Source organism: Dendrobates tinctorius, unplaced genomic scaffold (assembly GCF_039654945.1).
Source record: "Dendrobates tinctorius isolate UK_male_01 unplaced genomic scaffold, ASM3965494v1 ptg000065l, whole genome shotgun sequence".
NCBI lineage: Eukaryota > Metazoa > Chordata > Amphibia > Anura > Dendrobatidae > Dendrobates > Dendrobates tinctorius.
This window is the reverse complement of record NW_027361733.1, coordinates 1,433,351-1,447,167: the sequence shown is the minus strand read 5'-3', so window position 1 is coordinate 1,447,167 and position 13,817 is coordinate 1,433,351. Positions and strand designations below refer to the sequence as shown.

The window sequence follows — 13,817 nt, the reverse complement described above, 5'->3', positions numbered from 1 at the left end:
CCATGTCTTCTCCTGCAGTTTCCCATTCAGTCTCAGCCGCTGCAGATCCTGCTAAGCAGAGATGTCGGTTTCAGCATCTTGCTCAGACCCATGCTGTGTGATTGATTGCTGTTGCTTCTCCAGGTTCAGCTATAGCAATCAACAGCAAACAGGAGCAAGCAGTCGTTCCTGAGACTAAGTCCGGGTTTCGCCCTACTGAGCATGCTCGTGAGGTGGCAACCTCTGATTGCGTGTCGGCGATCAGCTGCTCAGGTCCTCAAGCGAGCCCAGATTGGTCCACTAGCAAGGTCCTGGTAGACTGGGATCTATAAAAGGATCTCACAGCTGCACAGCTGTGTGCTAGTATAGACCATGTGGTGTGTGTTGTATGCATTTATGATTGTCTCTGGTGACTGACTCATTATGAAACCCTGACCCTTGGAATGCATGAGTTGCTCAGCCCAGATAACTAGTGCCTAGGCTAATAGTGCAGGTAGGGGGCAGAGTCAGTGCCTAGCGTCAGCGCCAAGTAGTGGCATCGCATGTGCGATGCCGTGCACATTGTGGGTCTGGTCAGAGTCCCTACATTCTAGGGGTTGAGCCAAGAGAGCTCACTCGTGCCGTATCAGCTGAAATCTGTGACATTTAACAGGGAACAGCATTCTAATACGTACTTGCTGTGGCTCTGTGAAGTAACAGAATTTGCCGCTGTTCACACCAGGTGACATCTAACCCGCGTGTTTCTTGTTCCGCCATTGCTTAGCAGCAGGTTCCATCTCTGCACGGTGGACCCCTAGTTGCAAATGCACCTTATTATATTTAATTTGGTGCGTTCCGCCAACCCTAACAACAGCATGTCTTCAGACCTAAACCCTATTCAGCTTCTGTGGGGCATCTTCAAATGGAAGGTGGAGCAGCTCAAGCTTACTAACATCCACCATCTGTCATGATGGAGGAGTGGAAAAGGTTTATAGTGGCAACCTGAGAGTCTGTAAAGAACTCCATACCCAAGAGACTTAAGGCAGTGGTTCAGTTTAATGGTGGCCACACAAAATATTGACACTTTGGGCACAATTGGGCCATTTTGACTTAGGGGTGTGCTCACTTTTCACATGTCATCAGCTAACGGCGATACATGTAGGGTAATGGTCCTGGGTATGGCATCCGTGTATCTTTATTTCCATTGCGACTATTGATTGTCTTGGTGGCAGTTTTAGATATTGTTTTGCCTTACTAGGTGTCCTGGCACCACTGACATGTGGAGTTAACTTCTCTTTCCCCTTCTCCTTGCTATCTGGGCTTATGAGGGTCCTAGCATGAAAACTATATACATGGATTTTTGTTTGTGGAAGCTTTATTATGGGCTGGGCTTTATTTATTTAGTCCTCATGAGCCTGGGAATAGGGAGATATGCTGCTATAGTGTCGCTGGATTATATGTTCACATTATATGTACTTATACGCATGACATTTTTGTATTGATATGCATTTTAGGTATCATGGATGCCATAGTTTTGTGATTTTATCATGTTTTTATTGTGTATAACTGTTTTGTATCAATAAAAACTACTTATTTCAGTTGTCACTTTAATTGGTGCAGTGTACGCTTTTTTTGCAGTGGTGCTTTCTCTTTTTCTTTTATCACAAAATATACAGAATTGTGTTTTATTCTCACAATTTTACCGCACATGGATTTTATTTCCCGTTTTCCAGTACATTATGTTGGAAAATAAATGCTGACATTGAAAACTACATCTTGTCCAGCAAAAAACAAGCCATCATATGCCTATGTGGATGGAAGAATAAAAGAGTTATGGCTCTGGGAAGAAGGGGAGGAAAAACGGTAACGAAAAAATGAAAATGGACTGGGGCATGAAGGTCGTAATGGCTGTGTGTTGGGTTATTTAGAAGAGGGCACACCAAATTTACACTGTTATACAAGCTGGAAGCTGACTACGTTGTATAAAAGTGTGAGATCTTCAGTGATGTCCCAAGAAAAGATATAATAAAATATTTACAAAAATGTGAGGGGTGTACTCACTTATGTGACATACTGTATGTATGTGTGTCAGCGTGTGTGTGTGTGTGAATGGTGCCTATGGAAGCTGTTCAGAAACAGCAGTTTTGGGGTATTATGGCAGAGCCCTGTACACATTCAGGCTCAGGCTACGTGTGTCATTCCACGCTGCGATCTGTGTCACAATGTGAATTGCGTCCTACTGCGACTATGACAAGAGACGCAGATGTTCCGTATGTGCAGAACTTCCAGACGCTCGTCACATGCCTCTTAGGCTGTGTGCCCACGTAACCGTTTTTTCACTTTTTTGAAGCGTTTGTCCCGGTCAAAACGCTTTACAAATGCATACAAGAAGCATCCCATTAATTTTAAATGAATTCCGCACTTTTTGTGCACATTGATCCGCTTTTTTCAGTGAGCTTTGCGGTAAAAAAATGCAGCATGCTCATTAATTTTGTGGAAAAGTCAGCGTTTGTAGCTAATTTCTATGAGTCAGAAGATGCGTGGAAAAAACGCACCAAAAACATGCGTTTTTTGCGCAAAAAACGTGTGGAAATCACGCAAAAACTGCGCAGAAATAAAACGTGCGTTTTCTGAGAAGGAGTCTGGTTTTGAAGCAGAAATTTTGTGCATACGTGGGCCTTACTCACTGCGGACGTCAGTGCGACTTGTCTGTGCTTTCTCGCTTTGGCTCTGTGATATTTGGGTCACAGTAAGGCTATTTGCGCGTTTTTCCTCACTTTTTTTGCAGGAAAACCGCGCGTTTTTGATGCGTTTTTTTCCGCGCGCCTTCTGACTCATAGAAAATAGCTAAAAATGCAGATTTTTCCACAAAATTAATGAGCATGCTACATTTTTTACCGCAAGGCGTTTTTTTTCGAAGAAAAAAATGCATCAATGTGCACAAAAAGTGCAGAATTAATTTAACCCCTTCACCCCCAAGGGTGGTTTGCACGTTCATGACCGGGCCAATTTTTACAATTCTGACCACTGTAACTTTATGAGGTCATAACTCTGGAACGCTTCCATGGATCCCGGTGATTCTGACAATGTTTTCTCATTACATTTTGTACTTCATGTTAGTGTTAAAATTTCATTCAAATAACTTGCGTTTATTTGTGAAAAAAATGGAAATTTGGCAAAAATTTTGAAAATTTCGCAATTTTCCAACTTTGAATTTTTATGCCCTTAAATCACAGAGATACGGCACACAAAAAACTTGATAACTAACATTTCCCACATGTTTACTTTACATCAGCACAATTTTAGAACCCAAATTTTTTTTTGTTAGGAAGTTATAAGGGTTAAAAGTTGACCAGCGATTTCTCATTTTTACAACACCATTTTATTTTTAGGACCACATCACATTTGAAGCCACTTTGAGGGGTCTATATGATAGAAAATACCCAAAAGTGACACCATTCTAAAAACTGCACCCCTTAAGGTACTCAAAACCACATTCAAGAAGTTTATTAACCCTTTAGGTGCGTCACAGGAATTTTTTTGAATATTTAAAAAAAAATGAACATCTAACTTTTTTTCACAAAAAAAATACTTCAGGTTCAATTTTTTTTATTTTCGCCAAGGGTAACAGGAGAAATTGGACGCAAAAGTTATTGTGCAATTTGTCCTGAGTACGCTGATACCTGATTTGTGGGGGGGGACGACTGTTTCGGCGCATGGCAGAGCTCAGAATGGAAGGAGCGCCGTTTGACTTTTTCAATGCAAAATTGGCTGGAATTCAGATCGGACGCCATGTCACGTTTGGAGAGTCCCTGATGTACCTAAACAGTGGAAACCCCCTACAAGTGACCCCATTTTGGAAACTAGACCCCCCAAGGAACTTATCTAGATATGTGATGAGAACTTTGAACCCACAAGGGCTTCGCAGAAGTTTATAAAGTACAGCGGTACAATTAAAAATTCATATTTTTTCCACAAAAATGATCTTTTCACCCCAATTTTTATTTTACCAAGGGTAGCAGGACCCTAAAAGTTATTGTGCAATTTGTCCTGAGTACGCTGATACCCCACATGTGGGGGTAAACCACTATTTGGGCGCATGGCAGAGCTTGGAAGGGAAGCAGCGCCATTTGACGTTTTTGGCTGGAATTGAGATCAGACACCATGTCGCGATTGGAAAACCCCTGATGTACCAAAACAGTGGAAACCCCCCACAAATGACACCATTTTGGAAACCAGACCCCCTATGGAACTTATCTAGATGTGTGGTGAGAACTTTGAACACCCAAGGGCTTCACAGAAGTTTATAACATAAAGCCGTACAATTAAAAAATCATATTTTTTCCACAAAAATGATCTTTTCTCCCTCAATTCTTATTTTTCCAAGGGTAACAGGACCCTAAAAGTTATTGTGCAATTTGTCCTGAGTACGCTGATACCCCACATGTGGGGGTAAACCACTATTTGAGCGCATGGCAGAGCTCGGAAGGGAAGCAGCGCCATTTGACATTTTTGGCTGGAATTGAGATCGGAGACCATGTCGCGATTGGAAAACCCCTGATGTACCAAAACAGTGGAAACCCCCCACAAATGAAACCATTTTGTAAACTAGACCCCCCAAGGAACTTATCTAGATGTGTGGTGAGCACTTTGAACCCCCCAGTGCTTCACAGAAGTTTATAACGCCCGGGCGTGAAAATAAAAAATTTGTATTTTTTCCACAAACATGATCTTTTAGTCACCTTTTTTTATTTTCCCAAGGGTAACAGGAGAAATTGGACCCCAAAAGTTGTTGTCCAATTTGTCCTGAGTATGCTGATACCCCATATGTGGGGGTAAACTACTGTATGGGCACACGTCAGGGCTCGGAAGGGAAGTAGTGACGTTTTGGAATGCAGACATTGATGGAATGGTCTGCGGGTGTCATGTTGCCTTTGGAGAGCCCCTAATGTACCTAAACAGTGGAAACCCCCCACAAATGACCCCATTTTGAAAACTAGACCCCCTAAGGAACTTATCTAGATGTGTGGTGAGCACTTTGAACACCCAAGGGCTTCACAGAAGTTTATAATGCCAGGGCATGAAAATAAAAAAATCGTATTTTTTCCACAAACATGATCAATTAGTCCCCAATTTTTTTATTTTGCAAAGGGTAACAGGAGAAATTGAACCCCAAAAGTTGTTGTCCAATTTGTCCTGAGTACGCTGACACCCCATATGTGGGAGAAAACTACTGTATGGACACACGTCAGGGCTCGGAAGGGAAGTAGTGACGTTTTGGAATGCAGACATTGATGGAATGGTCTGCGGGTGTCATGTTGCCTTTGGAGAGCCCCTAATGTACCTAAACAGTGGAAACCCCCCACAAATGACCCCATTTTGAAAACTAGACCCCCTAAGGAACTTATCTACATGTGAGGTGAGCACTTTGAACCCCCAAGGGCTTCACAGAAGTTTATAATGCCAGAGCATGAAAATAAAAAAATCGTATTTTTTCCACAAACATGATCAATTAGTCCCCAATTTTTTTATTTTCCCAAGGGTAACAGGAGAAATTGAACCCCAAAAGTTGTCCAATTTGTCCTGGGTACGCTGACACCCCATATGTGGGAGAAAACTACTGTATGGACACACGTCAGGGCTCGGAAGGGAAGTAGTGACGTTTTGGAATGCAGACTTTGATGGAATGGTTTGCGGGTGTCATGTTGCCTTTGGAGAGCCCCTAATGTACCTAAACAGTGGAAACACCCACAAATGACCCCATTTTGGAAACGAGAACCCCTAAGGAACTTATCTAGATGTGTGGTGAGCACTTTGAACCCCCAAGGGCTTCACAGAAGTTTATAATGCCCGGGCATGAAAATAAAAAAATCTTATTTTTTCCACAAACATGATCAATTAGTCCCCAAGTTTTTTATTTTCTCAAGGGTAACAGGAGAAATTGAACCCCAAAAGTTGTTGTCCAATTTGTCCTGAGTATGCTGACGCCCCACATGTGGGAGAAAACTACTGTATGGACACACGTCGGGGCTCGGAAGGGAAGCAGTGATGTTTTGGAATGCAGACTTTGAGGGAATGTTCTGCGGGTGTCATGTTGCCTTTGGAGAGCCCCTAATGTACCTAAACAGTGGAAACCCCCACAAATGACCCCATTTTGGAAACGAGACCCCCTAAGGAACTTATCTAGATGTGTGGTGAGCACTTTGAACCCCCAAGGGCTTCACAGAAGTTTATAATGCCCGGGCATGAAAATAAAAAAATCATATTGTTTCCACAAACATGATCTATTAGTCCCCAATTTTTTCATTTTCCCAAGGGTAACAGGAGAAATTGGACCCCAAAAGTTGTTGTCAAATTTGTCATGAGTACGCTGACACCCCATATGTGGGAGAAAACTACTGTATGGACACACGTCGGGGCTCGGAAGGGAAGCAGTGACGTTTTGGAATGCAGACTTTGATGGAATGGTCTGCGGGTGTCATGTGAGTTTGGAGAGCCCCTGATGTACCTAAACTATTGAAACTCCCCACAAGTGACCCCATTTTGGACACTAGACCCCCTCGGAACTTATCTAGATGTGTGGTGAGCACTTTGAACCCCCAAGTGCTTCACAGAAGTTTATAACGCTCGGACGTGAAAATAAAAAAATCATTTTTTTCCACAAAAATGATATTTTTGCCCCCAATTTTTTATTTTCCTAAGGGTAACAGGAGAAATTGGACCCCAAAAATTGTTTTGCAATTTGTCCTGAGTAGGCTGATACCCTACATGTGGGGGTAAAACACTGTTTTGGCGCATGGCAGAGCTTGGAATGGAAGGAGCACCATTTGACTTTTTCAACTCAGAATTGGCTGGAATTGAGATCAGATGCAATGTTGCATTTGGAGAGCCCCTGATGTGCCCAAACAGTGGAAACCCCCAATTCTAACTCCAACCCGAACCCCAACACACCCCTAACCCTAACCCTAGCCCTAATCCTAGCCCTAGCCCTAACCCTAGCCCTAACCCTAAGGCTGGAGTCACACTAACCTGCGCAAAATACGGTCAGTATTTTACATGCGTAATACGGATCAATGACCACTAAATAGTGGTCCGTAGGTCATCCGTAAGCAAGGTGAGGTCGCGTATTTTGCGCATGTGTGTATCCGTATGTAATCCGTATTCAATCCGTATGGCGAGATTTTCTCGCAGCCTTGCAAAATGGACATTTAACGGTTTTGAGGCCTGCAAACAATTTAAATCATTAGCCTGCACCCTATTTAGACACTCAGAAACAGGTGGCTGCCTACATTCTGTACATTTCTCACCTTGCTTTCACGAGGTGTGTTGGTGTTCTTTGTGCAGCATGGCCGAGGGTCTGACATTCAATACAACCGAGCAGGTTCTCTTTACCTGGCTTTTGTCACGGCGCTTTGGCCAACCATATCCTGTGATAGTGGATCCGTGGAGGAGGAGACGCATGTGGGTACATCCACTTTTGAGGCAACGACTCACAAGAGGTCATTTTCACCGCCTCTATTCGTCTCTGCGGGAGCATCCGGACAAATTTTACCAGTACTGTCGAATGAGCATTTCCACATTTGATCGCCTCTTGGAGACAGTGCGCCCTGGGATCACCTTTCAGGACACTAGGATGCGCAAAGCCATATCTGCAGAGGAGCGACTTCTACTCACAATACGGTATGTACTCCACGACCACATTCTCTATGTTCATAATGTGTGTGTTAATTTATGTTTTTTGGCCTTCTTGGACAAAGTTTAATACCCTTATCTTACTCAAAATATGTTTCACCTGACACAGCAGAATGTTACATCTAATATGTACTGCATATCACTTAGTCATTGTGCCACCAAATATGTGTGTGTTGTTCTCTCTCATTCCCTACCAAGTTTGGTCGGCATGTAACTGATTTTTTTTTACTTTACCCATTCTAACCTGTACTATTTCTGTTGTTCTACAGCTTCCTGTCCACTGGCCTGTCTTATGCCGCCCTCCACCATGAGTTTCTCATTGGAAAGTCAACCATTTCAGGCATCATCAGGTGGTCCTACCCGAGCCCAGGATGGAAGACTGGTTAAGGATTTCAATGGACTTTGAGGAGGACTGCCAGTTTCCAAATTGTATTGGGGCCCTGGATGGCAAACATATCAGGGTGCGTCATCCGCCGAACTCAGGCTCCCAATTCTTCAATTATAAGCAATACTTTTCTGTTGTATTGTTGGCTCTGGTAGACCCTCAATACAAGTTTATAATTGTTGACATTGGGGCCTATGGAAGGACGGGAGACTCTAGAGTCTTCAATACTTCCATAATGGGTCGGCGGCTACGCACCAACCAGTTGGATCTACCACCACCACGCCAGCTACCAGGCTCCCCCGAACAATCAGTCCCTTATGTCCTTGTGGCAGATGAGACCTTTCAGTTATCACGTAATGTCATGAGGCCATATCCCCGGCGCAACCTTGACCACAGGCGCAGAATTTTTAACTTGCGCCTATCACGTGCTAGGCGACTGGTGGAGTGTTCCTTTGGGATTCTTAGTGCCAAATGGCGGGTACTCCAGTCTGCCATTCAGTTGAGTGAGCAAAATGTGAATGAAGTTGTCAAAGCCTGTGTTGTTCTGCATAACTTCACCAGGATACATGATTGTTCCTCCTCTGATGGTGTTGTGCGTAGGCCGGACAATGTGCGCAGGGTGAGACCACCTATCATCCCTCAACGTAGACTGCTCTCTGGCCTCAAAGTGCGTGATATATTCACGAATTACTTTATCTCACCTGAGGGGGCAACTTCTTGGCAAGAGAATGCTGTGTCTATGTTATAATTTTTTTTTTTCAAAGTGTGTCTAAATATATATTACTCAAGCCTTTTTATGATTCTATGAGTGTTTCTTTGCATTGGTTGGTGTCTGTTAGTATGTTGTGAGGGATAGTGAGAAATCACACAGAGACGTTAACTAGAGTAGACAAATTTTTAGTTTTGCCTTTTTTTTGGGGGTTTTGCTTAAAGGCAAACATAATTTTGCCATAACACAAATTTGGCAATGGCCAAAATGACCCTTTGGGCCTTCTTTAACTTGGTGTAACATTAACATTACAGAAAAAAACTGCAACAAACATTATGCAATAACAACATGGCTGCATGCCTACATTAACCTTGATTAGGCAACAAAGGGTGAGCGCCATCACCTAAATAAAGTCAATAAGATAACACTCACATTTCCTCATGTTTTCCAATCATAGAAAGCTTCCACCATGACAGGCAAGGCTACCTCACATCTTTCACACAGATATTACCTGTCTGTAGAACAGACAATATTTAAGCATGCTATACTGGAAAGGATGAAAATACAAAACTCACTTGTTAAGACATAGAGAGAGCGTTATATTCTGTATGCTGGTCGCCTCAAATTGTTTTACTAGAGAATGCTAATAACAAAGTTGACTACTTAACTAAAGGCAAGCACGCCTTTCCTATGCATTAGCAAGTGATTAGTGTATTTTCATCCTTTCAGGTAACAGTATAGCGCATTTAAATATTCTCTTTTATACACACATGTAATATCTGTGTGAAAGGCGTGAGGTAGCGTTGCCTGTCATGATGGATTGTTTCATATGTTTGGAAAACATTGTTTAAAAATGTGAGTGTTAAATTATGTTCTAAATGTTGGTGAAGGAGAACACCTGTTTTTTTTACTAGATTAGAAGCACCAGTTACCTGTTACTGGACATCTCCAAACTTTTGATTCATAAATCCTCATATGTAGGGGAAGGGGAACGGGGAGGAACAGCCTGTGGATACTGCTGGACATTGTGGCCAAAATCGCCCTGTGTGGGGCCATACTGTTGCCCATGATGCTGTTGTTGTCCAGCCTCCTGGGCCTGTTGGTGATACTGGCCAGAGTAATAATGATGATGGTGAGGGGCTTCTTGTTGGCTCTGGTAGGCCCGTTGCTCATACCCACCAAGATAGCCAGATCGTCCCCAACCAGGTTGGGACCAGCCTCCAACACTGGGTGGGTACAAGTGGCCATATTGGTGGGGTTGGCTTGATGAAGACATTTGGGGCTGCGGAATAGAAGGATGGGTAGGGGGAGGAAGGGGTTGAGGTGTTGGCCCACGTATTAGGGGCTGTTCAGACCCTGCTTGAGCAAGCATCTGTGTGGATGGTCTCATGCGCATTAAATTTCTTGGTGAGAGCTGCCACCTCTCCAGAAATTCAAACACCTCATATGGGGTATTGGGGGGTGCTTGCATCAAGCAGGATCTGAATACACCCCCTAATACGGAGCCTGACCTCACGGGTAAGGGCACGGAGATAAAGGGTGAGGCTACGTGCATAGGCCTCCTCACCATCATCTGTAGTGACTCTGGACAAGTAATTCAGCACCCCAGTGTCCACATTGGTCCGGCTCTCTTGAATGGTGACCTGGCGCCTTCTTCTTATTCGCCGTGATGCTAGAGCAGCCTGTGGGGAGGGCCTGATCTGGGCAGTTGGGCTGCTGCTCAAGTTGCCCATCTCTTCCAGGATGGGTGAGGTTGCAGCTGCAGACCGTCCTGGTGGTGTGTTGTGTAGGGCAGCCATTGTGTGTTCTGGTGATGCCTCCTCTTTAGCCATCCTTCTTGTAGGGGGAGAAGATGGGCCAGCCACCTCATCCCCTACAGGATCTATAATGGGCTCTGCCTCTGAGGCCGTTCCTCGATCCGTAAGGTTGGATTGAGTTCTGTTATGAAATAGAACAGAGGCAAAAATACATCAATATTTTTGTCCCTGTAAAGTATTTGTGTAATGTTTTTGTGTCATGTGGTGTGAGGTATGTACTTACGGTCTCAGAGCCAGAATTGGGGCGAGGAAGTTCAGCCGGTCATAGTAGATATATTTGCGCTTGACATGGCCAGCATCCCCACTCCTGGACCGCTGCTGGCGTTCCCGGCGGTACTGGTCCCGGATGCTTCTCCACCGTTTCATCACATCTTCCACTGCAATGTGACAGGAAAGATTGTCAAAATCAGATATTTGAGAGGTCACATTTTCAAACAGTAGTTTAGGCATGGGGCCTTATGGGGTGTGCGTTCTACCCATGGTGGCATTTGTAATTGTGCCGATACCCAGGGTCTCATTAGCTCCCCTGAAACTAATTTTAGTGGCTAGGAGGATGAGGAGCTTGTGGCCTAACCCCTAATTATGGCTGTGTGAAGCCACGTGTCACATCCTAATGTAACGGCCTCATGAGGCTAATAAAAGTACATGCACAGGAAGTGGGGGGGGGCTGATTGTAGATTCATTTTATAGCGCGCGCTAACGTTAATTATATTTTTATGGTTGCACTTATGAATTTTATGCTGCTCATCACGTGGTCTGTCACCAAAGTCATGGTACATCTGGCGACAGATGCGCCTCCATGACGCCTCCTTTCTTGTGCGGTTCGCATAGTTTGCGTCGCGTGGGTCCCATATTTCTGGACGCTCCTGCACCAGCACAATTAGCATCTCTACATTAATATATGTGGACGCCATGCTGCTGCTGTACTCCGTGGAGGCGTACTTCCTGGATGTCTGGAGCGCTTTTTGAGCTCATTTGCATGTCTAGGCTTCCTGATGATGGATTGGCCCATTTCCTGTTCACCAGCCAAAAGACCTGCGTATTGCTCGCAGGTCACACGTGTGTTCCGTGTGTAATGCGTATTTTTTGCGCACCCATAGACTTGCATTGGCGTACTACGGGCGTAGTACGCTGACAATCGCAGCATGCTGCAAGTGGCACGGAGCGTAGGATACGGAGGAGAAATATACGGCTGGTGCGAGTGACCCCATAGAGAATCATTTGTCCGTGTCTAATGCGTGCTTTTAGCGCCTCTCACTCTCCCGTATTCCTCGCCAGTGTGACTCCAGCCTAACCCTAGCCCTAACCCTAACCCTACCCTAACCCTAACCCTAGCCCTAACCATAGCCCTAACCCTAACCCTAATGGAAAAATGGAAATAAATACATTTTTTTAATTTTATTATTTTTCCCTAACTAAGCGGGTGATAACGGGGGGTTTTATTTACTATTTATGGCGGTTTTTATGTTTGGCAGCTGTCGCACGCTAAAAGACGCTTTTTATTGTAAAAATAGTTTTTGCATCACCACATATTGAGAGCTATAATTTTTCCGTATTTTGACCCACCGAGTCCTGTGAGGTCTTATTTTTTGCGGGACGAGTTGACGTTTTTATTGGTACCATTTTCGGGCACGTGACATTTTTTGATCGCTTTTTATTCCGATTTTTGAGACGCAGAATGTACAAAAACCAGCGTTTCATGAATTTCTTTTGGGGGAGTGCGTTTACACCGTTCCGCGTGCGGTAAAATTGATAAAGCGGTTTTATTCTTCGGGTCAGTACGGTTACAGCGATACCTCATTTAGGTCGTTTTTTTATGTTTTGTCGGTTTTATGCAATGAAAACTATTTTATATAAAAAATAATTATTTTTGCATCGCTTTATTCTGCGAGCTATAACTTTTTTATTTTTTCGCTGATGATGCTGTGTGGTGGCTCGTTTTTTGCGGGACAAGATGATGTTTTCAGCGGTACCATGGATATTTATATGCGTCTTTTTGATCGCGCGTTATTACACTTTTTGTTTGGCGGTATGATAATAAATCATTATTTTTTGCTTCGTTTTTTATTTTTATTTTTTAAGGGGTTCGCTAAAGGGGTTAACTAATGGGACAGTTTTATAGGGTGGGTCGTTACGGACGCGGTGATACCTAATATGTGTACTTTTATTGTTTTTTTTTTTTTATTTCCAAAAAATGGATTTATTTGGGGGAATATTTTTTTTTTTTTTCTAATTTATTTGGCGATTTTTTTAAAATTTATTTTAACACTTTTTTTAATTTTTTTTTAACTTTATTAAATAGTCCCTGGTGGGACATCACTGTCCTGTGACAGATCGCTGATCTGTCACATCACAGATCACTGTGACAGATCAGCGATCTGTCACAGGCATTGAAGCAGACTTCCTCATGCCTGCGCTTTGCAGGCACTGAGGAAGCCATCTTCCTGCAGGCCCCCGATGGCCCCCGTCGCCATCTTGGATTCGGGGGCCTGCAGGAAAGGAGCCCCCCGCAGCAGCGCTGCACATTGCGCTGCCGTGGGGGGCTCAGGGAAGCATGGAGGGAGCCCCCTCCCTGACGATGCTTCCCTTTAATCCCCGATACACCACGATCGTGTTTGATCGCGGTGTGCAAGGGGTTAACGTGTTGGGGGCGGTCCGTGACCGCCCCTGACACATTGTGCCGGGTGTCAGCTGTCATAATCAGCTGACACCCGGCCGCGATCAGCGGCGCTCACCACGTGGGCGCCGCTGATCGCGGTAGACGTACTATCCCGTCCATGGGCATAGGGGCCCGGGTCCCATGGATGGGATAGTACGTCTCATGTCAGAAAGGGGTTAAAATGAATTCTGATGCTTCTTGTATGCGTTTTTGAAGCGTTTTGACCGGGACAAACGCTTCAAAAGCGAGAAAAAAACGCTTACGTGGGCACACAGCCTAAGTCGCGGATGGAGAGCCCTCACAAATCGTTTCAGTCGTGTGGCTCGTCAGTAGGAACATGGCGCCGCGTGTCCCTGGCCAGATGGTCGGCAGCACATTCACAGGGAGGAGACCGGAACCAGCAGCGACATTTCATTGTCAGATTGGTGCCTGATTTTACAGGATATTTGCTTCACCCACAAAACCTCCCGTCCATTACACCCGTCTGCACAGTTCTGCTATTTGAAAGGAAATTATGTTCCCATTTAACATTCTAATAAAAACCAAAAGCTGCAGTCAGTTGCCGCATCGCTGGCCGTTACTTGGCTGCATGACAGG

General features: G+C 44.3%; 1 long non-coding RNA gene across 1 annotated transcript in view; it reads right to left on the bottom strand.

Annotated features, from left to right (window-relative positions):
- Positions 1-8,916: 8,916 nt before the first annotated feature.
- Positions 8,917-13,817, bottom strand: part of LOC141094654 (uncharacterized) — a 183,617-nt gene continuing 178,716 nt past the window's right edge. The window contains exons 2-3 of the long non-coding RNA XR_012233148.1: positions 10,785-10,938; positions 8,917-10,682 (exon numbers count right to left, since the gene is read on the bottom strand). This is a non-coding gene — a long non-coding RNA (uncharacterized lncRNA). The remainder of the gene's footprint in view (positions 10,683-10,784; positions 10,939-13,817) is intronic.